Raw genomic sequence first — 26,562 nt, 5'->3', positions numbered from 1 at the left:
AAAAGCTTGGAAAATATTGCTACATGCCTGTGGTATTTGTTCGAACGAGGCGCGTGGGCACCATCACCCCAGAAAAGAGAAGGAAGAACGAACTGGGCTCGCGCTGTGAATCTAACCGGTCAGCGCTGCAACCGTTGTTGTAAATATATTCTGTAAATAGTTTCTCGTCTTGCTGACTCGTCCTTCGCGTAAGAATATCTACAGAGGTTCTACAGCTACCTTAATTCTACACAAGAAAAGCAGGGAGATACCTATAGAGAAAGGGGTCAGACAGGGAGACACAATTTCTCCAAAGCTATTCACTGCGTGCTTAGAAGAATTCAAGCTATTAAACTGGGAAGGCTTGGAGTAAAGGTCGACGGCAAATATCTCAGCAACCTTCGGTTTGCCGATGACATTGTTCTATTCAACAACAATGCAGACGAGTTACAACAAATGATTGGAGACCTTAACAGAGAGAGTGTAAGAGTGGGGTAGAATATTAATATGCAGAAGATGAAGATAATGATAAATAGCCCGGCAAAGGAACAAGAGATCAGGATCGCCAGTCGGCCACTAAAGACTGTGAAGGGCAACACTGGATTTTGTCAACCAAGAAAACAGGCTGGCTTCAGGAAGAGATACTTTACAATGGATCACATCCATGTCATCAATCAGGTTATCGCGAAATCTGCAGAGTGCTACTGCAATGGGTACGTTTACCTAGGTTAATTACTCACAGAGATCCCTGATCATGAGAAGGAAATTCACAGAAGAATAAAAATAGGTTGGATCGCATACGGCAGACATTGCCAGCTCCTGACTGGAAGCTTACCATTTTTACTGAGAAGTAAGGTGTGCAATCAGTGCATTTTGCCAGTGCTGACATATGGGGCAGATACTTGAGAGCACGTTAAGGACCGTGCAAAGAGCGATCAAACGAAGATTGCTAGGCATAACGTTAAGAAAGAGAAAGAGAGCGGTTTAGATCAGAAACCGAACGGGTATAGACGATATTCTAATTGACATCAAGAGGAAAAAATGTAGCTGGGCAGGTCATTTAATGCGCCGGTTAGATAACCGTTGGACCATTAGGGTGACAGAATGGGTACCAAGAGAAGGAAAACGCAATCGAGGACGACAAAACACTAGGTGGAGCGATGAAATTAGGAAATTCGCGGGTGCTTGTTGGAATGGGTTGGCGCAGGACAGGGGTAATAGGAGATCGCAGAGAGAGGCCTTCGTCCTGCAGTGGGCATAAAACATGATGATGATGATGATGATGATGATGATGGAGGTATTGCCCCCCCCCGAAAAAAAATCCTGGGTACGTGCCTGGTTCCTGGCGTCTTCTCGCCAGGTATTGAGCCCGTTTGCACGAAGTGCACCTGTGCTTTCTTTGACTTGGAGCGGCTTTCCTCCCTGGATATTGAACGATGCCTGGATCTGGTGCGACTCCTGGAGTGTGAGTGCTTCCTGTCCTGGGGCGTTGGTTTTGCGCCGGCTGTTGCGCTTCCGACTGCGCTCTTGTTGACGACTAAGTCCTGTGGCACTCTCTTCGACGGAGTCTCACGGCATAAGGGATTTGAAATCTTTGCTTGTAAAACTTGTCACCAGTAGGATGATTGCCTTCGCAAAATTTACACTAAGTATACACATATGTTCGTCTCCGAGGTTGCTAGTTCCCCGTCCCCTGCACTGAACAAAGCCAGGTGTTGCACACGCATCTGAGTGGAAGGAAGGAAGGAAATAAACTTTATCTTTCAAAAATAAAAGTAGGCGAGTGTGGTTGGGCCCTTAGTCCAAAGCTCCACTGACGCGAGCGGCTCGCTTGGCTTGGTCCGCGAGAGCCACTTGGCTCTCCTTTCCCTTATTCGCAAGCCGTGCCTCCCACTGTGTATTAAAGATAAGTGAATGTGCAGTTATGTATGGACTAATAATTTTTGAAGGCCTTTCCAGACCCTCTCATGAGATATGTTGTAGTGTGCGCTTGTTAGAACACCATGGACAGACGTTCACAAATGTAGTTTGGTTTATTTTACTGAGTTGATGCAGGTTAGGGAAGCTGTTTGAATTCGTAGCCAGTCCCGACTCTGCTGTCTGTTAAGAACCTTGTGTGGATGACCGTAGTCTCTGCGTTTCTCCCGCTGTTGGAGAAGAATGTCACGAGTACTTGGAAGAAGTCGCGCGCTCCCCTCGGCCGCAGCTCGGTTGTTGAATCCTCGAGCTATACGGTCTGCCGCAACGTTACCCTCCAAGCCCTCGTGAGCCGGACACCAAATAATGTAGGTTTGTCTCAGAATTCTACGTGCCATTTTGGGTACCGTCTCTGAGAAACAAGCTACACGCTGTCGGCGAGTCGCAGAGTATTACTGCCGAACGGTTTCTGTGCTCCGCATCTGAAATGTACATGGCTATTTGCAGCAGCTTTGGCCGCATACGTGGACCGAGTTACGCTGTGGCCATTATGATACGTTGTTTTTGAGCAACTGCTAGCGTGTGAGCCTCTCTACTGGCTCTGCGAGCGTCTGTGTAGTACGCAGTAGAGCCTTTCCCAAAAAAGATTCCGCAGGGTTGCAGCTCGTGCTCGTCTTCTACCTGCATGCTACGTTAGGTGCATATTCTTTGTTATCGGTGCCATCGTGATATCAGATCTCGTGTCCCTTTCCAGTAACACTGTAACCTCGTCGCAGTACAGCGGTCGTGGCGTGAAGCCCAGCATTTCTTGAACTGCACGTCCCTGGTTCGTTGAGCAGAGCCGCTCTTTGAGCTATGAGGGCCGCGCTCGCGTATTACTCAAAGGTGTTGTAGGTGCCTAGCTTCTCAACTTTATCGTTGTTAGCATTTTCGGGGAGGCTAAGTGCTGCCTTGATGGCTTTCCTTATAATTGTATTAGCTTGTTTAACCTCCTGGTTTGCTAGTGCTTGTTACGGGAGTGCGTACGTGACCCGGCTAATTATTAAGGCGTGGACCAGCCTGATTGTTTCTACTTCAATCAGCTCATCTTTGCTGCTAGACATCCTTCGTATCATACGGGCCACGTTCCCTGCTGTTGCTCTCAACCTTTCGATGGTGTGTGCGGTGCGTCCGTGCTATTGTACCCACATACCCAGAATGCTCAGTATTTTCACCTCCCTGACGGGACGCTCATCCAGATGTATCGCTATTGGAACAATATCGTTTTTTTTTCTCGCATATTTTGCCCTGATTCTGCCCAGCCCGGTCTTCTCAGGGGAACATCTCTTCGCTGCTCCGTCCGTGAAAGCCAGTATCTTGTCCATAGCTCTCTGGAGTGTGTCCTGTTTTTCCGCGTACGGCACCCTTCGTGTCCTAAGGGTTAGGCTATCCGCGTAAATAGCGACGCCTAAATTTAGGTCCTGCTGTAGTTCAATGGCGAGCTTACGCATGTTCACATTAAAGATGATAGGAGAAAGTATAGCTCCTTGCGGGGTGCCTCCGTTCAGGAGGTCGAAAGTGTCGGACCTAGTGGATCCCACATCTGTTGTCGCGGTTCGATCCGTCAGGAAGGACCACACTTTATGGACTCCAGGCCTTCCATGATAGAGTCATGGAAGGTTCTATCAAACGCTTTCTTGATATCGAGCGCCAGTATAAAATTGTCACTCGAGCCTCTGAACGGGTGCAGGACATCGTACTTCAGAAGGAGGAACACGTCCCGAGCTCATACATGTGGCCTGAAGCCGAACATGTTAATGGGCAGAAGGTTTTCTGTCTCTTCATAGTTGAACAGTCTGGTTAAGATCACTTTTTCAAACAACTTTCCCACGCATGATGTCAGCGAAATTGGTCTTAGGTTCTGGATATCCCTGGATTTACCCGGCTTGGGTAATAGGGTGATATCGGACTCTTTCAATTTTATTGGGAGTTCTCCGCCTTCACTCCAGGCTTTCTCATTAAAAAGTCCATGATTTGTATTAGGGCTGCGTGACTGAGGTTTCGGATCATGGCACCATTAATCTCATTTCCTGGAGCCGTGTTTTTCCGAAATGATCGGGCTGCCACGTATACTTCTTCCAAAGCTATAAGCGCGTCTAAATCGGGTTGCTCTATTCCTTTGTATTCCGTGTGTACCAGCTCTGTAGTAAGGTTGTTCCCGACATGTACCTCCTTCAGCATGTTTACTAACCTAATGATGTCCCCTTTAAACTCGTTCTCTATGGTTTCGAGCGTCCTGTTCACCACTGTTTTTGTATCTCCGGGCTCCATCATGCTTCACAAGACGTGCCATGTTCGCTTAGTACTCAGTGTGCCTCAGAGCAAGTCAGTAAACTTTCTCCGATTGGTGTCACTCAAACATTACGCATACTCATTAGCTTGCTGTGCTAGCTGGGCTATACGTATTTTCAGCTTTCGACTAAGTTTCTGTCTCCTCTAACGATTGGTGAGGCTCCTTCTTGCATCCCAGAAATGAAGCAGGTGTTTATCGACCGCCGGAGTTTGTGTTTGTTTCAATCTCCTTCGTTACGCTCGCGTGTGTCCTTTTGATATGTGCTGCACATGTGCTGACATCGGTCAGGTTTCCGCGAATGTCTAGCCTTTCGCGGAATTTCACCCAGTCCGAGATCCTGGCTTTCCCGATCACCCTACTTACCGTGGCCTCACTGATCGGTATACTCAAAATGAAATGCTCGCTTTTAAGGTTTTCACCTAGATTCGTCCACGTTGTGTTCCTTGCGGTGTTAGGGAATGTCAGATCTGGTGACGTGTCTTTTGAGACACGTCACCAAACTACTAGTCATCAGATATACTAGTGCACTAGTATATTCTCGAAGTCGGCCTGTTTCACTCTGGGAGGGCATTGAATATTATCGTTTAGGTCGGAAGCGCTTTCGAGGCCAGACCGTGATAACGTGATGTTGGATAGGCTCGTTCGCTGCATAGGTAATACTCAATGCCATGTCCTTCTTTGGGAATGTAGCAATTTGTGGGTACTCCGGGGTCTCGTAGCACACGTAGCCCTTCAGATTTACTTGGTGTTTGCCTACCTCCTGTACGCATATAACATAGGGAGGGACTGCAGACGATTCAGTGAATTTTGGGAAATTGGCGTGCGTTTTCCGCAGTGAGCAGCCATTGCACTGCCAAATTTCCACTTGCTCGGTCTGTTTACTATTACTCCGCCTAGCCATGACTGGTTTTCTCGTAACCCGGTCCTACTTCTTTCGTTTGTCTGGTCGGAGAGCCCGTGCTTTCATTAGTACTCTTGCGAGGGTTCTGCGTCTGGCTTAGGTCGTTAATGGTGCGTTCCAGCTGACCTAGTTTGGCAATGACAAGGTGCATCTGCTGCACGAGGTACACTAGCGACACTGGTTGTGGTTTCTGTGTTTTCATGGGCTTTACAACGGATGCGTTCGCTCGGCCTGACGGGTTGCTCGATTGTTTTAAAGTTATGCCTCGAGGTGTGCCATCCTAGACTTAACCTCCTCTAATTCTGTTTTGAGTTGTCTGTTCTACTCTACTACCTGTCTCTATTCAGGGTTATCTGTTATAGGGTCTGTATCGGTGGTGTAAGAGATGCATGCTTGGAAGTGGGAGATACGACTCACGCCCAGCTTACCTGATTCGCCGGTGGCTTGCTCTGTCCCAGGGATGCCGCAGGTGACTTGCTTCATGGATGGGCTTTCTCCTTCGTGTTCTCCTGTGCGGTTGGTCTTGGCCTCGACGTGAACCTTCGACGCTACTGCCCTGATTGTCCGTGCTCCGAGCGATTGCTCGATGGTGTGTGGGTTCTTAAGCGGCTCCTGTTTGTCGCACCTCGTCCGCACGCCCATTCAGATTCTTCGTCCTCCGAGGAGAACTAGCGAGATGCCGGCTTGTATGGTTTCTTGGTGGTTTCACTGCCTGATTTCGTACAGGCTTAAGGCGTTTCGGGCAACTACAATCTACAGTTAGATGGTCCCCAGAGCAAATTTCGCATGTCGGAGTACATTTGTGAGCTACTTCTGGGTGGCGCACTCCGCCGGTACGGCACGTCGGTAAATCTGGTTTCGGGCACCCATCTGGGCAGTGGCCAACTTCCCCGCACGCACGGCAGAATTGGACCGTGGTACGAAAAGGAATACACTCCTTCTCACTTCCTCTGTAGTAAATGTATCTCGCTAGGACGTCTCTGAAGAAAGTAAGGAGAGCACTGTGACAGTCTCCCAACATCCGGGTCTCTACAAGCTCCAGGCCCTTGGTGCAAAAACGGATGCTCGCTTTGAGAGTCTCCGACGGAATGTGCGGCTCTATACCGTGGATCACACCTCTTCTAGTTGATTCGCCTGGCGTTACGTAGGCATTGACTAGGTGCGGTCTTTCGTTGATCTTCAAACACGTGACGCCGTTCATCGCCATTACCACGGTAGCATCCGGGGTGGACGCAAGTGCTGTGTTGGAGCCCGACCGGATGCTGAGAATGAACTTGTCCGACCTGATTTTTCCTTGACAGGCCTCCGCTATTGCGTCGGAAAGCGCTTGGGTGATTGAATTCCTCAATGGCAGTCCCTGGTGAGGTCGAAAGACCACTTTCAGGTCGTCCTTGGGTAGAGGTGGGGGGCCTGCGTCTCGTGGGCCTACCGCGATGATTGGGCTGGTTGTCCGCTGTATGCTTGCTGTCCACGGGGAAGTCTTCTCCTCGCAGTAAATTCCGCTCCTTTGCCTGTTTCTTACGCGCTCTGAGCGATTGGGATATCTTCCAACCCTCCTCTGCGCGGTCAGTCTACGTTTGGGTGGCAAAATGCGCGTTGGCATGCGCGGACGCCATGGTGCAATTCCCGGCTGGTCGTCCATCGTCCCTGTTTTGGGCAGCAAAGTCCATAACCTCTTGGCTCAAAGCCAGTGCGGGTTGTTGAACCATCAGATGCGATTCTGTAGTCGAGGTCATGGTCGTCACGGCAACTGCGGCGAGGTTGTGGCTGGCGTCGTCGCGCGCGTGTCACCCGGCGTCGCCGCCGCTCCCCTAGTCGAGGTAACGAAGGCTTCGCATGGGTGAAGTGACAAGTGGCCATCAAATCGGGAAAAATGGTCCGAGTTTGGTGAAAGTTGTGTCCACCGATGCCGGAACACTTCCCACTCAAACGGGTGTAAATTCCGGTTGGTTTCAGGGGATGAACCGCCCGAAAATGGAGATCATGCGGAGGTCGATGTGCACGCGTCTGCACTGGTCGGCGTCTATAGGCGTTCCACACCAGAGTGGTGCCCGACCCATCCGCAGGTGAAGCAGACGTCGAATTGCTTCCTGCAAATGCATCTCACTAGTGTGGATCCATATCTGACAAAAATTGGGTAAGCCGAGAGTAGAACTTCGGCTTACCCAGGGGTACTGTTTCGAAAACAAACGTTTATTCTTCCTCTTCCTCCTCCTCATATTGATTTTAAAGCTTTTAGACGCTTAGGGAGTCTATGAATGCAACGAATGTTTCTGCCATCGTTTTCCTAATATGTTTCATAGCCGCTGCAACTGCTAAGGCTTCTGCTGTGAAGATGCCAGTTTTCGGATGCCGGTTGCCGGATTATTAAAGCATTGGAGAAATCGCTGCGTAAGAGACGCCAGCAGCGAATTTGATGGATCTGTGCAGAATTCTGTGCAATTAAATTTTCATTGTAGTTCTAAAAAGTACATTTTTATATGTAGCTCTGGAGCGTGCTTAGTGACTTCAACAAACGACATGTCGAACTCCACGAGGTGCCACTGCCACGGTGGTAGCAGCTTCGCTGGAGCCATTACACGAAAATGGAGGAGTTGGGCACCCATTTTTTCGCCGGGTTCTCTCACACAAAAGAGGACCGGCTCTTTTGCTAGAGGTCAGTTGTGAAAAAGCACGGCAGATGACGTGTTATTTATCGTATGATATGAAGGACGTTCACAATTTGATTGTGATATACTTAAACTTGTATGCATCCTCTGCCGATGTAGAGGCCATTCATTAGACTCAACGTACAGGCTCGGTAGCGGCGTTGTTCGGAAGGCACTCGTCGCGACGCGGATGCCTAAACGATGAACAAGGTCCAGCATCTTCAGGGACCGTTGTGTAGCACACTATTATACTAAAGCTCAATAGTTGAAACACGTACCTATGAGGCTCTTGTACATGTTCATGAGGCCCTTTCTGTCGCTACCACTTGTTGTATGCGATAAAAGCTTCAGAAAGTTTATCGTTTCAGGCATCTTTCCTTAATGTATTTAGCATGAATAATGAAGGTTAGTTTTGAATCAGGTATAATGCCTAAAAAGTTGTCTACAATTTTGTCAGGTACAATTTGTTCATGCAGTTGGATAATTGGCTCTCACACGAGCCTTCTATTTCATCAAAAGTGAAGACAAGAACTTTTGCTTGAATTTAGCTTGGGACTCTCTCTCGGTAAACTCTAGTTTTTAGGTTTGCAGCTATCCTTACAAACAGGCCACGCCTGTTGGATGTGCTCGCCACGTGCACGAAGGAACTTTACCATACGCGTCTGCGCACTCAAAGACTGTGAAACGCGCCATTGCTTTGATGTGTTTAGACGGATCACTCCCCAAATTGAAACTTTCTTGAGGCCAATTCGCCTTTGTCGCTGGCACACTATGAGATTACAATATCTAAATCCAATATCTACATTGTCCATTGCACGTGGAATAAAAAACAACTGGCAGTAATGATAGTTCACCACAATGCGTTGGCGGGCTAGTTGGTGCGAATCCATGAATACCTTGTTTAGCGCAAAACAACAGACACAAGAAAGACGACCAGGACAAGGCGCTACTCTGGTTGAAAGTAGCGCTTTGTCCTGGTCGTCTTTCTTGTGTCTGTTGTTTTGCGCTAAACAAAGTATTCATGGTTTCGCACAGACTAGTCCGCCAACTCATTGTGCTGAGCTATCTTTCTTCTACTGTGGGCCCTGATATTTGTGTGACTGTGTCATCTCCTGAACCTGCTGTTCTGCTCAGTTACATAGCTTTCGCTGTGTGCCGTGCACGGTTGCTTTCGTTCTGCTTGAAGAATGCACATGTTCCTCAAGACGTGGCGAGTCTCTTCGGGAACGTCAGGCGTTCCGTCGGTCACGTGCGGCGAATGTGTCGGATTCGTCGTTCTGAAATTTGGCGGCAGGTACGCTTTTTGTACGACTCGTTGAAAGCTGTCTGCTACTCGCGCAATGCGCCTATTGTGGCTGAGAGGAAGTTTCTTTTCTAAAGACGTCTATCAACTCAGACTACAGAATTCTGGTGGACACAGCTGCTGCTACTCCTCCGGTCCAGACTCCCGCACAGAAAGGAAAAAATGGAACCTGTCACCGCTGGTTTCCAGGTACTCGGTGACGTCAGGCTTCCTGAAGAAGTTGCTGCATTGTTAAAGAACGGGCCGAATTATAGCACGCAACCCAGAATTCCTGCACATGAGCCACTGGCTTTGAACAGGTGCATCGCAAGGAAAGCAGAACTAGAGGACCAGGAGCGGTGCATCCTCGATGGGGTGGATTGCCCTCGTAGGACCGTCACCGAGAGCGCGCCACCTTCGACAGCTGTGATCAAAAGGACAGTATCTCTCTTTAGAGACAATGAACATCGGCTTCTACTGAGTGACAAAGAGGGCGGTTTTGTGATAGCTCCGTCTGCGGTCTTCATAAAACAAGCCATTCAGGTTGTCAACAAGAACTTCATTTTGGCAAATGAGAAAGCTCAGAAGGTAAAACGCAAAGCCATTTTATGTTGGAAAACATAGGCCTCACCAAGATTGTGAAAGATGGAAAACAATGTAAGGTACTTGCTCTAGAGGTTTTTTGCACTGCAGAAACGCACAAACCGGATGTGCTTTTCCGTACAATAGTCAGTGGAAACAACTGTTGGCAGGTTTTGGTTAGCCGCTTTTTGCAAGAACAGTCGAAGCATTTAACTATTGACGATCCTTATGGCGTAAAGGATTCTTTCAATATTGTTTCCTTTCTGGAAGACAACCATTCAGTAGCCGACATTTTTTCTTGTTGACGTCGAAAATCTTTACTATTCAATACCGCATGATGAACTATTTCGCAGTGTGATGACGTGCATCGAAGAAAGTGGAGAGGTAGATTTTCGCAATGCGACCGGGTTGCCTTCAGAAATTTTCATTTCCCTTCTTGCATTTTATTTAAGTGCTACTTTTATCCGGTTCGAAAATAACCTTTTCATCCAGAAAAATGGTGTGTGTATTGGTTCACGTGTGGCGCCTGCTCTTTGTAATACTTTTTTAGCGTTGGTCGACCGCGCTCTTAAGAGTGCCTTAAACAATGACTCGGTTCAAATTTTTAGATATGTTGACGATTTTCTTGTTGTGATAACCAAACTAACCACGAATGCTCCGTGACGGTAGCTGACATTTTAATTCTGTTCAATGACAATGGCAAAGGTTTAACTTTCACACATGAGCTATCTAGGGACGGTAAACTCTAGTTTTTAGATTTGCAGCTATCCTTACAAACAGGCCACGCCTGTTGGATGTGCTCGCCACGTGCACGAAGGAACTTTACCATACGCGTCTGCGCACTCAAAGACTGTGAAACGCGCCATTGCTTTGATATGTTTAGAATCTTCGTTAATGAAATCGTGTCATCATTCTGCGAACCCGAGTTTCATTGCATAGTTAAATAGGCTACAGGCTGCTGGTTACCCAAGTGTGGTGGTGAGGTCAGTCTCGGAGGTATTACTTCAGAAACTGAAAGGGAAGCGGCACAAAAGTAACTGCATCACACAAAAGAAGAGGCCTGAAGTTGTGCCGTATTGCCACAGAGTGGCTCACAGTCTAAAGAATGTCGCCACTAGATACGAAATTCCGGTAGTGTTTCCAACTCCTCGGAAACTGTCAATCTTGTGCAGCCGTATTTCTAAAACAAGTTAAAAAGCAGATTGTGAAAAGAACCACGCGAAGTTTGTAGATTGCAGCGTCGGTGCGGTTTATAAGATTCCCTTGTTATGTGGCAAAGTGTATGTAGGGCAGTTAGACCGCTGTGTTAACGAGCGCCTTAGAGAACATGAGCGATCCATACCAACAATCACAGGTTCCCATTTGGCTCAGCATTGTAAAATATGCAAGTGCAAACCCATGTTTCGTGGTACCACGATTTTGAAAAAGAGCCGTGACACCACCGCCCGAGAGTTATCGGAAGCATTTTTCATTCAGTCGTTGGGGTCACAGTGCATTAGTGTGCCTTCCTTAACCTTGTACAGCGCTGAATTTGGTTTTTTGGATTCTGTCGCATTAGTGCGCTCTTGGGTTCGGATGTTGGTGGCACCACCGCATGGTGCTCACTGCGCAAGTTCCTCTAGTTTGAGCTCTCTATAAAGGAGTGACGCAATAAAATGATGTGAGTTTAGAGTAGCGCCTTGTCCTGGGGGGTCGTCTTTCTTGTGTCTGTTGGTTTGCGCTAAACAAAGTATTCATGGCAGTAATGATGTTAGAAGTAAATTCATCCTAATAATAAAAAGGGTGCAACTGAGTATTCCTCCCTGAGGAACGACAGTTTCTGTATGAATGCACGCGACAGTGCATTGTCTATTTTCAACTGGAACGTGAAAGTGGCTTTCAGTAATGTTTAGCATATTGCCCCGAATGGCGATTGCCTGCAGGTCTCGCAGGATTCCGTAACGCCACGTTGTATTGTACACCTATTCCATATCGAGAAATACAAATTTACATCTCAAACGTGCCTTTTAAGAAGATTGGGCAAACTTGAAAAATAAGAAAAGCCTGGATACGTAGGAACGTTTCAAAATAATTGAACACAAAGATGAACTATATGACAGATCTATCTCTACACGCTTGCCTGGGCGCTGACGCTGTTCAAAAAGTACACAAACAAACAAAATTGATGCGATAAGAATGCTTATCATACGCGTCTGCTTGCAGACGCCACGTGTAAACATGCAGATACCTTGTGGCGCATTATCAATAAGTTTATTTGTCACGAAAACCATTTTACCTCACCAGACAAATAATCTTGTTGCGGCTGGAGGTGGCGTTAGGGCAACGAATCCACCAAGCCCATAGAGCGTTTGTTTTACATTAGTTACACTGGCTCCATATACGGAAGCCCACTCCATGCAGGAGCATACTAAATATGTAAGTTCCCATAAGGGCATTTCAACCTTTCGCAGGAAAGTCTCCCCTGTTAATACAGTCGTCTTCCCGAGGCGAGTCGACAAGGTAATCTTATCACTGTACCGGGACCAATCACAATCGTCGAATCAGTGGCAATATCATCGTTACGCCGCACTCCACCTTTGATGAACGAAATAGGTGACCGTATAGCAACCTGGGAATGCAAGGTCGGCGCCGTTCTTCATTAGCATTCGACGTTGGCCCTTTTCATTATTAGTTCAGGCTGCCAAGTACCGGTAGGGAAACCTTTTGTGGACCCATCAAAGTTGGCATCAACATTGCGTTCACTTATGAATAGGTGCTGATGGATGGGTGGGGTGGCCTTGTGGCGAACTTCTAATTAATGCCCTTGGCCGCGTGAGACGTAACAATGGACAATAAAAATAAAATCTAAGGTTTAGGTCTTGCAAGACATTTCAGTCAGTACTTTGCAAGTATAACCGCGCCACAGCAAACATAGCTAACTGCGCCTGATACTTCGTCGTTTCTTGTCATTTCCAGCAGTTTATTTTTGAATTCCACTAGTAAATCTGAAGTAGTAGAACCTTGAAAACAGTAAAGGTCTTGAGGTTGAGAATATGCAGATAAAACCTCTTATGTATGCTTTAGAATACAAGACTCCGGCTTTAATGAATGTCATTATTCTAACTTTACAGTATGGGGTGCTCCGAGAAAAATTAAAATGAAGAGGGTTTGGTTGGTAACAATGTTATTTATAGTCCTGCATAGCTTTCGCCGATGGGGTATTAGGTCTCCAACGTGGGGACGTCGAGGTGTTGCCTCGCCGCCACCTCGCGGCCCTGCTAGATGGTCCAGGGTTGGTTGCTGAGGCTGGGGCTGCGCAGGGCATTGGCCCACCGCGGCGGAAAGGTTCCGGAGTTACCACCGTGCGGGCTTTTGTTACAGCCTACGAGCATGTGAGTTAAAGTGGCTGTATAAGTGTGACAGACCTTGCATATATTTGTAGGGTATGTGCCAGGGTCTCGTATTGTGCCGGGTTAGGGTACGTGAGCGTCTGCAGTTGTCTGAGGGCCACCGCCTGCGCCCTGTCCAGCTTGATGCTGGGCGGAGAGAAGGTTGGGCGGCCCAGGCAGAGGGCCTTGTTAATTTTGTTGTAGCTGGTCAAGCAGACTTTGCTGCTGTCCCATGGACGAGAGTCACCGGTGCAGTTCGCGAGCTGGCGCGCCTTGGCTTGTCTCGTCTAGTTTAGGTTGGGATGTGTATCTGATACTTCTCCCATGTGGGCCGGGAACCACTGGACTCTGGTTTGAATATCTACCTCCCGCTAGACTTGTCGATTGCTCAGGACTAGGGCCGCTCTCCGTGAGGTCCATCCTTTAGCGAAGTTTCTGACCGCTTGTGGCGAGTCGCAGAGAACCGTGGTGCATGTCGGATCCGTGAGGGTGAGTGCCACCACCGCTTCCTCCACTTCTGCTGCGCGCTCGCCCGCTACACTTGCCGTTATGCTCGTTTCGCCACTCGAATCGACGACCGCAACCGCGAATCGCAAGCGTTCTGCGTATTCCGCCGCGTCAACCAACCGTGTCCCCGTTTCCTCTCCGTGGGTGTGTAGGAGAGCTATGGCCCTGGGCAGTTTTCTTTTCCGGTTGTGTTCCAGGTGCACGTTCCATGGAATCGGGTCGACTCGTAGCGTTTGTCTAATCGCGTCCAGAACGGCCACTTTCAGGCCTTCTTGTGCGTGGCAACGGAAGCCGATACTTTACATGATATGGCGTCCCGCTCTCGCGCTCACTACTCTTTCTAGTTGAGAAGTGCGCTGTGCCTCGGCGATTTCGCTAAGCGTGTTGTGAAGCCCGAGCAGGAGCAACCGGTGCATGCTGGTTGACTAGGGTAGACCCAGTGCTATTTGTATACCCTGCGGATGAGGACGTTGATCTTGGCTTCTTCTACATTGTACCGAGTTGTGGAATGCCGCGACGTACATATTATGGCACGTGACGAAAGAGTGTATGAGTTATGTGAGACTCGCCTCCCTCATTCCGGTTCTTCTGCTGGTGACCCACTTGAGGATTGTCATGGCGTTAACCGTCTTGTGCTTTAATTTAGTAAGTGTTTCACCGTCGACGCCATTGACCTCGATTATCATGCCGAGGACCCTAATAATTTGCACTATCGGGATGGTTGCTCCGTTTCTCGTGCCTAGTTTGATCACTTCCTATTCTCACCAGGTCGTCGTCGCATTCCGACTACACCCGGTTGGTGTGCCCCTCTCCATGGGGTGGTAGAGTAGGAGTTCCGACTTTTTAGGCGAACATCGTAACCCAGTACCCACAAGGTATTCCTCTATTGTCTCAATTGCTAGTTGCCGTGCCGTTCGATGTGACTATCGCTGCCTTCGTGCACCCAGAGGGTTATGTCATCGGCGTATATGGTGTGCCGGACGTCTTTGAGTTCTTGTAGTTTTTTGCTTGCGCGATCATTACCCGGTTGAAGAGCATGGGCGAGATGACGGATACCTGCGGGTGCCGGTGCTTCCCAACGTTTGCTTTTCTAGCTGGAGGTCCCCTGCCGCTAAAAGAGCTCGCCTGTCAGTCAAAAAATATTTTACGTAGTTCTACGTGCGTACACCTAGGTTTTGCCGGGATATGTGGTGCAAGATCGCCGAGGGCGTAATTCAATCGAATGCGCTTTCGAGGTCGAGGCCGAGAATCGCTCTAGTGTCTCTCGTCTTGCCGTCGAGCACTTGGTGTTTTAGTTATATCATTGCATCTTGCGTGGACAGGTGTGGACGGAATCCGATGATAGATGGTGGGTATGCCCCTTTCTGCTCAAAGTGGGCTTGCCAGCGGTTAAGTAGTGCGTACTCGTTGGCCTTGCCGACGCACGACGTTAGCAATATGGGGCGAAAGTTGTCGAGGGACGGTGCTTTTCCGGCTTTCGGGATTAGTATCATTCTCGCAGTTTTACACTGTTGCTACGGCTGCTACGTTGCCAGCAGTCATTGATGAATGCCGTCAACTGTTCCACGGATTGGTCGTCGAGGTTCTTCAGGGCACGATTCGACACCTCGTCGGGGCTCAGCGCCAATATGCTGTGGAGGTTGTGCAGCGCCGTCCTGAGCTCTTCTGAGCTAAAGTCCTTATCCAATTCTGCGTTCGGATCCCCCCTCATATAGGCCGTGTTGCGCGGTTCGCTCGTAACCGGACGGTCACTGCATCTTCACCATGCTTCTCGACCTCCCTGTGTAACAGAGGTGCGAGGCAGTTCCTCTGGAGGGACTTGGTCTTCGTTTCGTCCAACAGATACCTGAGCAAGTTCATGATTTCTCGTTGTGTAGTTGGCCACTCGCTGCATTGCACAACTCGTCCCATTGATGGTGGTTGAACGCTCGGCAGTGCTTCTCTATGTTGGCGTTGATCTCTGCTAATTTTTTCCTTAGTCTCTGGTGGAGTACCTTCCACCTGGCCAGGATCGAATTCTTCGCCTCGATGAGATGCGCCAGGCGGCTGTCCATCTTGTGAGTTTCGACCTCGGTTTCGACGGTCTGGCTTGACGCTTTGGCGTCCGCGACCAGCGAGCGGGTCCAGGCTTCGATGTCCGTGATCGTATCTCCTGAAGACTGGCATTGGTCTTGTTTCTTTCTAAAATCTTCCCAATCGGTCCATTCGAATTTTGTTTACTGCCCTGCGCCTTGTCTGGCGTCTAGACGTGTATTTTGATGATCATGTGGTCGCTCTCCAGGTCGGTCGACGTGTTTTTCCAGGTGATGTCCGTCGCCCCGGCATTTCGGACGAACGTCAGGCCCGGGGTCGTGTCTCTGTTAGTGGAGTTGCTGATTCTCGTCGGCTGCGCCGGATCCGTAAGTAACGTTAAGTCGAGTTCCTGCGCATCTTGCCCAAGTTGTCTGCCCTTGGCCGGGCTGTATCCGTAACCCCATGCCGTGTCTGCCGCGTTGAAATCATCCCCAGCAACGAGCGTCCGGGTCCCGGCAATCTTGAGCGTCTACTGAAACCGCCCGGAAATGTCGGCGGTGTTTAGACGGGTTGCTGTATACGTTGAGTATGAATATGCGTTGTTTCCTCTGCTTGGTGGGTATCAGTTCGATGACAGCGTGTTCCATCTGGACGCCGCTTAGTTCGTGGTCAACGAATGTGAGACTCTTCCTAAAGAGCATGCATAGACCCCTCCCATCGATTTTGCTGCGGTGCGTTTTGTAACCTGTTAAACTAGACGCGTTATTGAGTGTTTCTTGGAGTAATAATATGTCTGGTTTACGTGTTGCATGCCTGATGTGTTGCTGTAGAACCGCCTTTTTGCCGGTGAAGCCGCGCAGGTTCCACTGCCATATTACTATCCCTTGATTATCGTTGGCCATGTTGATGCTGATGCGAGTTACCCGGCTGCCTTTGATAGTGGCTCGGTCCCGCATCACTGCTCGCCGGTACTTGTCCATGTATCGTGGACAAGGAGTCATTTATTATTATCTGCATGTTTCCTTCGAGCGTAGTGGTCCTGTTTGCGAGCCTAAGGACTGATCCGTGTGGGGTCCATTTCCGCTCGCACCTGGCTCTCGAAACCGCCCTCGTGTTGTTGTTGTATCGCCCGTTTCTTCAGGGTGGGCGCGTCCGCATCAGCAACGCTCGCCGGCACGGACTGTTGCGCGTTCTGTTTGTTTTGTTCCGCCACGGCGCGCTCGCGTCTGAGTTCTCGCATCTCTCGCATTAGGTTTTGGAGTAGTTCGCGCATTACCGTGTTCTCTTTCCTTAGCGCCTCTAAAATGCCATTATCGGCTTTTTGATTTTGCTCTGGCAGTTCACATGCTTTTCCGACGCCCTCCCGTGCGATCCCCCTGACAGTGTCCACCCAGCTCACCTTGTCTCCGGAAGTTAGTGCCCTGGATCTGGATCTCGTCGGAACGCGGCTGTGCCTTTGCCGGCTGCGGGACAGGGACCGGCCACGCGATCGCGACGTGATATGGGTCTGGGCGGCTGGATGGGCGGGAAGTCTTGCTATGTCAGTTGCTCATGTGCATTTTGGCGCTCCCATCATCGCCTGCGAATCACGTACGAAGTCTTGTATCTTGCCTTGCCAGCCTTGTCGGCAATCATGTAAGCGCCGCCGCACAGGTTTCACTTGGACGAGCACTGGTGTCCCTGGCTGGGGTTGCAGCCTCCGCAACCCTTACAAATGCAGTAGGTGGGATATGGGCAAACGTCCAAAAATCGTGCAATATATGAATCTTGCTCGAATGAGACAACTGTTGTGGGAAACAGCTACGCGCTTGTATCAGGCTGCATGTGTTTCGCTTTCGTCGGCACACAAACAGAGAAGCTAAGCTCTGCAGCGACCTTAATTCCTGAAAAAGAAGCAAAATAAATAATTCTGGTATTTCACGTGTCGAAACCACGATATGCTTATGATGCACGCCGTAATGGGAGCCTCCTGGAACCTCGACCACATGGTGACCTTTAACGTGCCCCCAGTGCACGGTACACGGGCATTTCTGTCCCGTCGAAATGCTGCCGCCGCGGCCGTCATTTGATCCTGCACCTTTGTGTTCAGCAGCGCAGCACCATACCAGCTAAGCCATCTGGTGGGGCCGCAAAAGAAGTAGTGCGAACGCAGAAAGCACGATATGTACGACTGAGATCGACGGTGAGAGATCGCCGGTCGCTGCCTAAAAAAAACTAAACATGGAAAGCTCAAGTAAACATTTTGTCGACCAATTCAATCAAACTGTATCACACACCGAAAAGAAGGGGGAACAACCAGTAATCAAATGTAAGGCTAATAAATTGGCATGGGTAAAACAATTTCAGGCATTGCATATTATACTATGTTACCTATAATTATCTCAAAGGTACGTTGCACATCCACTGACCTTATGCGTTTAGAGCTAATTCTTAATTAAATTTTTTCAATAATATTTCTTAACATTTAGATAAATATATTCGAGAAATTGTGAGAGAAGAAAACAGCCTAAGTATGCATGAAATCTTTCAACATTATTGCAATTTCTTCTGTAGTTGGATTGATTTTTGCACAGAGATGACTAAATAAACTTTTACTTTTTTTCTGAGACCATGTGAATATTTCTCGCTGCTTGCAGTTTTTATTACGGTTATTCCAAGTTCACTGCAATGATCGGTACGTATACAGCAATTCTGTATACTGTATTTCCAGGTTCAAGCAATTCATTGCCAACAATTTTATTTGAAGCCTTTAGCCATGCTTCTCATGATGTAAGCTGCGAAGTTTTCTTCCATGTTTCGCGGAAACACGGAGCCAGGTACATGGGCGCACCATGCTTGAAACATTCTACCCTTCAAATTGGGCCGGAGGCTCTGAAGTTGGCGCCGCTGGGGGTCAGCACGCCATAAGCAGTGGCAGAGGGCTCCCCATTGCAATGCGAGCAGCATCACTGGCGTCGGAGGAATAGTAAAGGAAGCTCTGGTTCCGAAAAAATTCCGCCAATTTTTTCGAAGCGTGACCTAGGTGTGACGCGTGCAATACGGCCCTGATGACGCCGTTTCACTTTAATAACATGATGCGAACTGGACGTTTTGCCGAATAAACTGAAATCAAAGCACTGCACCTAACGTTCTTGATGAAGTAAAACAGCTTTTTCCTTTTCAACCAAAATAAATCAGCTAGCTCAAAGCGTACTATCCTCCCGCCACAAGTATCTCCGGCTTCCGTCGTCTGCTGCGTACATGAAGTCTGCTTCATTGGCCAGAATGCGTTTCTCCGAGACGCGGAATGAGCCATCGTACATTAGGGCCAACTGGATTGTTTTCTACCCTGAGAGAGTATACGCATCCAGATGGATAGTTGCGCCAGTTAGTTAGGATTCGTAGCAAGGTTCGTTACAGCGCAACACAAGACGCGGACACAAGGAAGGCATAAAACGACGGCACGACGCTGAATCTCGACTGATATTTTATTGAAGATATGTCTAACATGAATATAGGTGCCAGTTCATAACCATGACATGCGCGAGGCACAGAGATACATCGTGGCAGCTCTGACCAACTAACGCATAATCAAAATTGACATAGGTAACGCTGTTCCTTGTGATAAAGAGCGATAGATGGTTCGCCGATATGTACCTAGTCCCTAACCTCTATATTGTAAGCCTCAGTGATTTCCCTTATCACTTGGCTCGCGTGTTTATAAATGACATTAGTTTGTTTCTTTAAATAGGGGCGACAACCACACGACTTGCAATGCTCCGGGAGATTAAGTGGCACAACCCCTTGAAGAGATAGATCATACTCCCTAAGGCGAACATTCACATAGCTCTTTGTTTGTCCCACGTATACATGCACAAGATAATAGAATGGCATGAAATTGCACAAGAATAAAATGGCTCTACCACAAGACGAATACAAAACCTGCTTAGCACACGTGATGTGCCGGTTCACATGCTTGACAGTGCACACTCCCTCACTTATCCTTCAGCAAATTATCAACTAACGGGCATATGCGACTTACCTAATGTTTCGCAGAGAAACGAACATGAATGATATGCCTTGAACCAAGGTTCTTAAGCCGATGCCCCAACTTTTGTACATAGATACTACTGCGTTTTTCCTTTTTTCTTTTAAATAAGTTTTACTCCCTTGGTTTTTGTGCTCTTGACGCCATAAACCATACTTTCACTCACAGAGGAAATAATCACTTCGGGGTAGCCTGCGTCCAGTAAACGATTTACCTGATCATAAAACGCAGCCTTCAACAAATGAAAATACGATTTCTTTAAAGCAGCATTTAAGATAGTCTTTGCTATAGCCCGTTTCACTACCTCAACATGAGCGCATTTATGGTTCAGGAGGACCTTAACCGACTTGGACCATATTTCCAGCACACAAGATTTTTACCAAAGGCTAATCTCAGGTCTAAAGAATACAGTTGACAACTTTTAGGGACTTTGAAAGTAAAATCAAGGCCCATACCGTGCTGCCTCGATACCGTCAAATTTTCTTCAACATTCTCGGGTAGAAAATATAACTGGTAGAAAATATAAAAAAACCATCAACATTGCGGAAAACCTTATTGGAGTGCTTAGCAAGGTGGCGCTCGAGTTGACTATCAATCTAACCTAAAAAAATGTCACTAATCATAGGAGGTACGGACGAGCCATTGCATACCCCCAATTTTCGTATTTACACACCCCCTCTCCATGAAACAAAGGTAGATCTCAAGAAAAAGGAGAGAAGTTCAAGAAAGGCTTCTATTGAGATACCACAACCATTGATGAAGGCTTCATCATTGTGACACACTATGCAGTCTTTAACACATTTCATAACCTGGGCATGTGGAAGCGATTGATATCGTTTCCACATCTACGCTAAAGGCACATCGGATGTTCAAGGAATTGTCTTCCAGGTACTTGCACACATTATCCGAATTTGCTATCCGAAAAGCATTAATTATTGTTAAGCGCCCAAGACTGCTTTGCAGAAATCATGACACACGTAATTGGCAGCAGCCCTTTTCTGAGACTATGGCCCGCAATGGCATGTCATCCTTGTGCGATTTCACACTAAAGAAAACCTGTAGTTCCAAAATTCTTGCTTTCTTTACGCTGGCCCACTACACATTGCAAATTAATTGTTTCCAACATTTTGAACAATAAGTACGCTCATTCTAAGGTAGTGAAACGGGCTATAGCGAAGACTATCCTAAATACTGCATTAAAAAGTGGTGTTTTCATTGGTCGAAGGTTGTCTTTTCTCTTCAGGTAAATCGTTTACTGGAGGCAGGTTACCCGGAAGTGATTATTTCATCTAGGAGAGAAAGTATGGTTCACGTTGTCCAGAGCACTAAGAACCAAGGTAGTAAAACTAATTTAGGAGAAAAAAGAAAAAAAATCGCATTAGTACCGTATGTACACAAGTTAGCGCATGGGCTTAAGAACCTTGGTTCAAGGTAGAGCATTGATGTTCATTTTTCTGCGAAACATAAGGTAGGTCGCATATGCCTGCTTGTTGATAATTTGCTGAAAGATAAGCAAGTAAAAGGAAAGTGCACTGTCGAATATGTGAACGGATACATAACATGTGCTAAGCAGGTTGTGTATGTCATTCGATTGTCTTGTGGTAGAAAGTACGTGGGACAAACGAAGCACTGTGTGAATGTTCGCCTTAAGGAGCATGAACGATCTCTTCAAGGGGTTGCGCCACTTCATCTCCCAGAGCATTGAAAGCCGTGCGGTTGTCGCCACTATTTAAAAAAAAAACAAGTAATGTCATTTATGAAGATGCGACCCAACTTTCACCCCTCTTGCCAGTAGTGGAAGGGCGACCAATTTTTTTCAACTGTCTTGCGTAATAGCCGTTTTCTTATTCCGGCCACGTACTGGCTGCATTAATGTTCCGGTTCGAACGCAGCAAGATTCACAGATCTGCGCTGGATGTTAAATGCAAGTGATTTAAGGAGGCCATTAACTACATTTTACCGCAGTTGAGAAAGGCATATCAATTAAAAATAGGCTATTTCGGAAATACTACCCCGCAAGAAGTACTACAATGCGTTGAGCAGAAACGGAGTTATTGGCAATCAAACACGGCTTCCGCTGTGCTCCCTCCGTTTCCTCCTTCAATGCTTTGCACTGCGAAGGCTACGGCGCAGTCGGGCGCGACCACGACGTTCCGCGTTCTATAAGTCACCGTGGCACGCCGTTGAAATTTCATTTTGGTTGTTAATGTAGACGCCGTCACTTCCGCTTTTCGTGCCCATGACGCGCTAACATAAGGCAAACTCGAATGTCCTTGGCGAGCCGCAGTGCGCTGAGCCGCGGTATCTGCGCCATGTAGCCGACCACAGCTTTCGTCTAATAGCAGCCATGGAAGAGAATGACGAAATAAAGCGTCCAGAAGGGAGCGAGGACAGAGCCTTCTGTTGAAAAGATAGCATTTGAGAGAATGTGACTTCGCGATCCGCTTGAGAATTCCACGCACCGCGTATGACAGCGAAACTTGGCTGAGATGTTGAAAGCAGCGTTTGCAGCCCGAGGACTATGGTACTTCACCAAGTCCGAGGAGTGGTTAAGGGCATCCTTAAGGAGGTTCCTGTATCGCCGCTGAGCACTTGAATGTCGCACACGATTTCTCGTCTTCCCAAGATCCGCATTCCTTTGTGTATTTCTAGCAATGTCCTGGATTAGACTTTAGTTGGTTGTTCCGTTCTTGGAAGTGTTTGCACACCGTAGTATTTTGATTTTCATTGTACTCTTGGGTGATTCGCAGCAGTTTTTACAGCTAGAACATACTTTCTGTTCTCCTAAAGTTGGCAAACTGACGTTTACTTTCGCCAATAACTGAAGAAGATATGATATCACCCATAGCTTGCAACGCTTCCTTAGTTTGGATGAATGTACATTACGTATGTACTCCTTATATAAATCAGTGAGCATTTATTAAAATGCCGACCATTATGTATGCACGTCTCTCTCCTCTGCCTGGCTCTCAAAAATCGGCAAGCAATCAAAAGGATGATCAAAACTTTAACTTTGGCCAAGGAGTTGTTGGAAAGGAGCCATTAGTCCAGAACACCTATGATGTATTTCGTGATGCCCTTCGCACGGTGGCTGATTGCCCACCATGCTTGAAATAAAATTCAAAGAAAAATGCGCAGCATAGCATAAACAGCACGCCAGTGCCTGAGTTTTTTCTCAAAGAAACCTAACATTAACAAGTGACTAAGCTTCACAGTGATTTCAGTGGTCTGAGGTTGTGTGAAAAGGTTGATGTAGCAAAGCTTTTGGTGCGTACGTTTAAACGAGCAACCAGCAGCGATTGGCCCCAGAATATGAATGATTTCAAGAAAACGGTTAACGCTTGCCGATGCTTCCAGTTGCCTGGACCGCTCCGTACTAACGAATTTCGCACTTGTTACAGCTCCTTTAGAGCTGATGGGTGGGGGCGTCCATGACTTGACGATCACAAAGCACCATTCCATGACGCAGGCGCAGTCGCTAGCTGCCATGGCGGCAGTCCTGAAGATGAAGGCGTATGTAGTTCATCGCATGAAACAGCTGGTCGCTTTTTGCTTGTGCTACTAGCAGCGATTGGCCCCGTAACATGCACAATTTGAAGAAAACGGTTAATGCGTGCCGATGCTTCCAGTTGCCTGCAGCTGGACCGCTCCGTACTAACGAATTTCGCACTTGTTACAGCTCCTTTACAGCTGATGGGTGGGGGCGTCCATGACTTGACGATCACAAAGCGCCGTTCCATGACGCAGGCGCAGTCGGTAGCTGCCATGGTGGCATTCTTGAAGATGAAAGCTGATATAGTTGATCGCATGAAAGAGCTGGTCGTTTTTTGGTTGTGCTACTAGCAGCGATTGGTCCCCTACCATGCTCGATTTGAAGAAAACGGTTAACGCTTGCCGATGCTTCCAGTTGCCTGGACCGCTCCGTACTAAAGAATTTTGCACTTGTTACAGCTCCATTACAGCTGATGGGTGGGGGCGTCCATGACTTGAGGATCACCTTGTCCTGGCGGGTCGTCTTTCTTGTGTCTGTTGGTTTGCGCTAAACAAAGTATTCATGGCAGTAATGATGTTAGAAGTAAATTCATCCTAATAATAAAAAGGGTGCTACTGAGTACTCCTCCCTGAGGAACGACAGTTTCTGTATGAATGCACGCGACAGTGCATTGTCTATTTTCAACTGGAACGTGAAAGTGGCTTTCAGTAATGTTTAGCATATTGCCCCGAATGGCGATTGCCTGCAGGTCTCGCAGGATTCCGTAACGCCACGTTGTATTGTACACCTATTCCATATCGAGAAATACAAATTTACATCTCAAACGTGCCTTTTAAGAAGATTGGGCAAACTTAAAAAATAAGAAAAGCCTGGATACGTAGGAACGTTTCAGGCGTATGTAGTTCATCGCATGAAACAGCTGGTCGCTTTTTGCTTGTGCTACTAGCAGCGATTGGCCCCATAACATGCATAATTTGAAGAAAACGTTTAACGCTTGCCGATGCTTCCAGTTGCCTGGACCGCTCCGTACTAAAGAATTTCGCACTTGTTACAGCTCCATTACAGCTGATGGGTGGGGGCGTCCATGACTTGAGGATCACAAAGCGCCATTCCATGACGCAGGCGCAGTCGCTAGCTGCCATGGTGGCAGTCCTGAAGATGAAGGCTGATATAGTTGACCGCATGAAACAGCTGGTCGTTTTTTGGTTGTGCTACTAGCAGTGATTGGCCCCGTAACATGCATAATTTGAAGAAAACAGTTAACGCTTGCCGATGCTTCCAGTTGCCTGGAATGCTCCAAACTAACAAATTTCGCACTTGTGACAGCTCCTTTACAGCTGATGGGTGGGGGCGTCCATGACTTGACGATCACAAAGCGCCGTTCCATGACGCAGGCGCAGTCGGTAGCTGCCATGGTGGCAGTCTTGAAGATGAAGGCTGATATATATATATATATATATATATATATATATATATATATATATATATATATATATATATATATATATATATATATATATATATAAATAATTTATTTATTTCGAAAATGACATACAAATACGAGCCTGCCCAAGCCAACAATGGGCTTGTGGGGCAGCGCTCGGCAGCATGGAGCAAGCCAGGCAGGGAGCGGCACAGTAAATCAATTATGTACAAGACTCAAAATAAAACTAAAGAAAGAAAGAAAGAAAGAAATGAAAGAAACCAAATTACACATACAAATAAAAAATATAAGATTTAACTTCTTTCCGTGTGCTGGAAGATAAAACTTTATCTGGCAGGTCATTTAACACATCAGGTACATAGAAGGCACGGACACGTTTGCCATATCTTGTCCGTACTCTTGGTAAGGTAAAGCGGTCGCGTGTACGTAATGCTCTGGCGGGGACATACGGGAGGCAGAACTCATTGTTCCATATATACAAAAGGATTACCGTTTCTTTGAATAACAGCCTGAACGAGGGCATGTGCGAGCATGAAAAAAGACTGGAATTGTTAGTAATGTGCACACCATACATCACCGCCCGAATTATGGATTTTAGTAAAGAATCAGCTTTATTGCGCCAAAACACTGAACAGAAATAAAAAGAACAGATTCCATATCTCAGCACACTGTACGCTAATGCATATGCTATTGTTTTCCTTACGTAAATTGGGCATAGTGCTTTAATAGAATGCAGTAGGCAGGCTATTTTGCGCAGCCTTTCACAAACGTTAGCCAAGTGAGTGTTCCAGGATATGTTAGAATCGAAATGAACACCGAGATAATTGACACTTGAGAGGTATGGAATAGGAGAGCAAGAGCAATTGTTACACAGAGGAGAATGAAGAAACAGTGGAGTGATGACAGGAATAGATTTCAGCGGATCGTGAAAACATACTAATTTAGTTTTATTAAGTTTTTACGGTACCAACTGATAACATTTGTAGTGTCAGTTTGTAATTCAGCCACGGCTTGATGGTAATTAGTATGACGAGATACTAAAAGCGTGTCATCTGCGTATTGAAACACCCGACAGCGAAAAATTGCTTGACTGAGATCATTAACGTACAAGTTGAATAAAAGTGGAGCTAAAATCGACCCTTGGCGAACTCCAGCGCTCAACTGTCTAGGTTTGCTTTTAATATTTCCGAGAACTACTACTTGAATTCGACCGTGCAAATAATTCTCAAGGAAAGTTAGAAAAGGCCCTCGGAAGACATAGCTATGAAGTTTACAAAGTAAAATTTCATGGTTGACGGAGTCAGAAGATTTGGTACATCTAGAAATAATGCACAAGCGAATGCACTAATTTCAAGAGTACTATTAAGGAAATCGGTTAATTCATCTAATGCTAATCTAGTGCCACGCCCACAAGTAAATCCGTACTGATTAGGCGACATTATGTTGTGCGCATCAATGAAGCTCTGCATTACGTGAAAAATATGCTTTTCAAGTATAAGAGCAATGCACGAAAGTATCGAAATTGGCCTGTAGTTTGTGACAACATTGACCTGTCCGCTTTTGAAGAGAGGAACTACAAGCGCTTCCTTGAAGCGAGGCGGTATTTCTTTTGTGGTTATGTTATTTATAATTGCTAAAAAAACATTCTCAGGGCCTCGAAATTTCTGCGAAGGACGTCCACAGATACACCATCTAATCCTACCGACTTGTGCTGTTTTAAATTAAATAAAATATAGCGAATATCATCCTCGGTACACTCAGGCAGGAATGCAGAGTCAAGTACCGATTGTGGCATACAATAACTAGCCGTATTACCGGACAAGCTTGCTGCAGTAGACGAGAAAAAGTAATTAAATTGGTCTGCTAACGTTATAGATGGTGGACCGAAATTCTTCGCAATAGTTTGGTATGCGCTTTTCTGGGGACTACCCATTAATTCGTTAACCACGGACCAAGTCTTGGACGGGTTATTTCTAAATTCAGAAAATTTACCTTGGAAGTACTGTCGCCTGGCACCTCTAAGCACAGCAGTGACTTTATTGCGAGCCATCTTATAAGCTTCACGAAGA

Source organism: Dermacentor albipictus, chromosome 4, assembly GCF_038994185.2.
Source record: "Dermacentor albipictus isolate Rhodes 1998 colony chromosome 4, USDA_Dalb.pri_finalv2, whole genome shotgun sequence".
Taxonomy (NCBI): Eukaryota; Metazoa; Arthropoda; class Arachnida; order Ixodida; family Ixodidae; genus Dermacentor; species Dermacentor albipictus.
Note: the sequence above shows the minus strand (reverse complement) of the source record.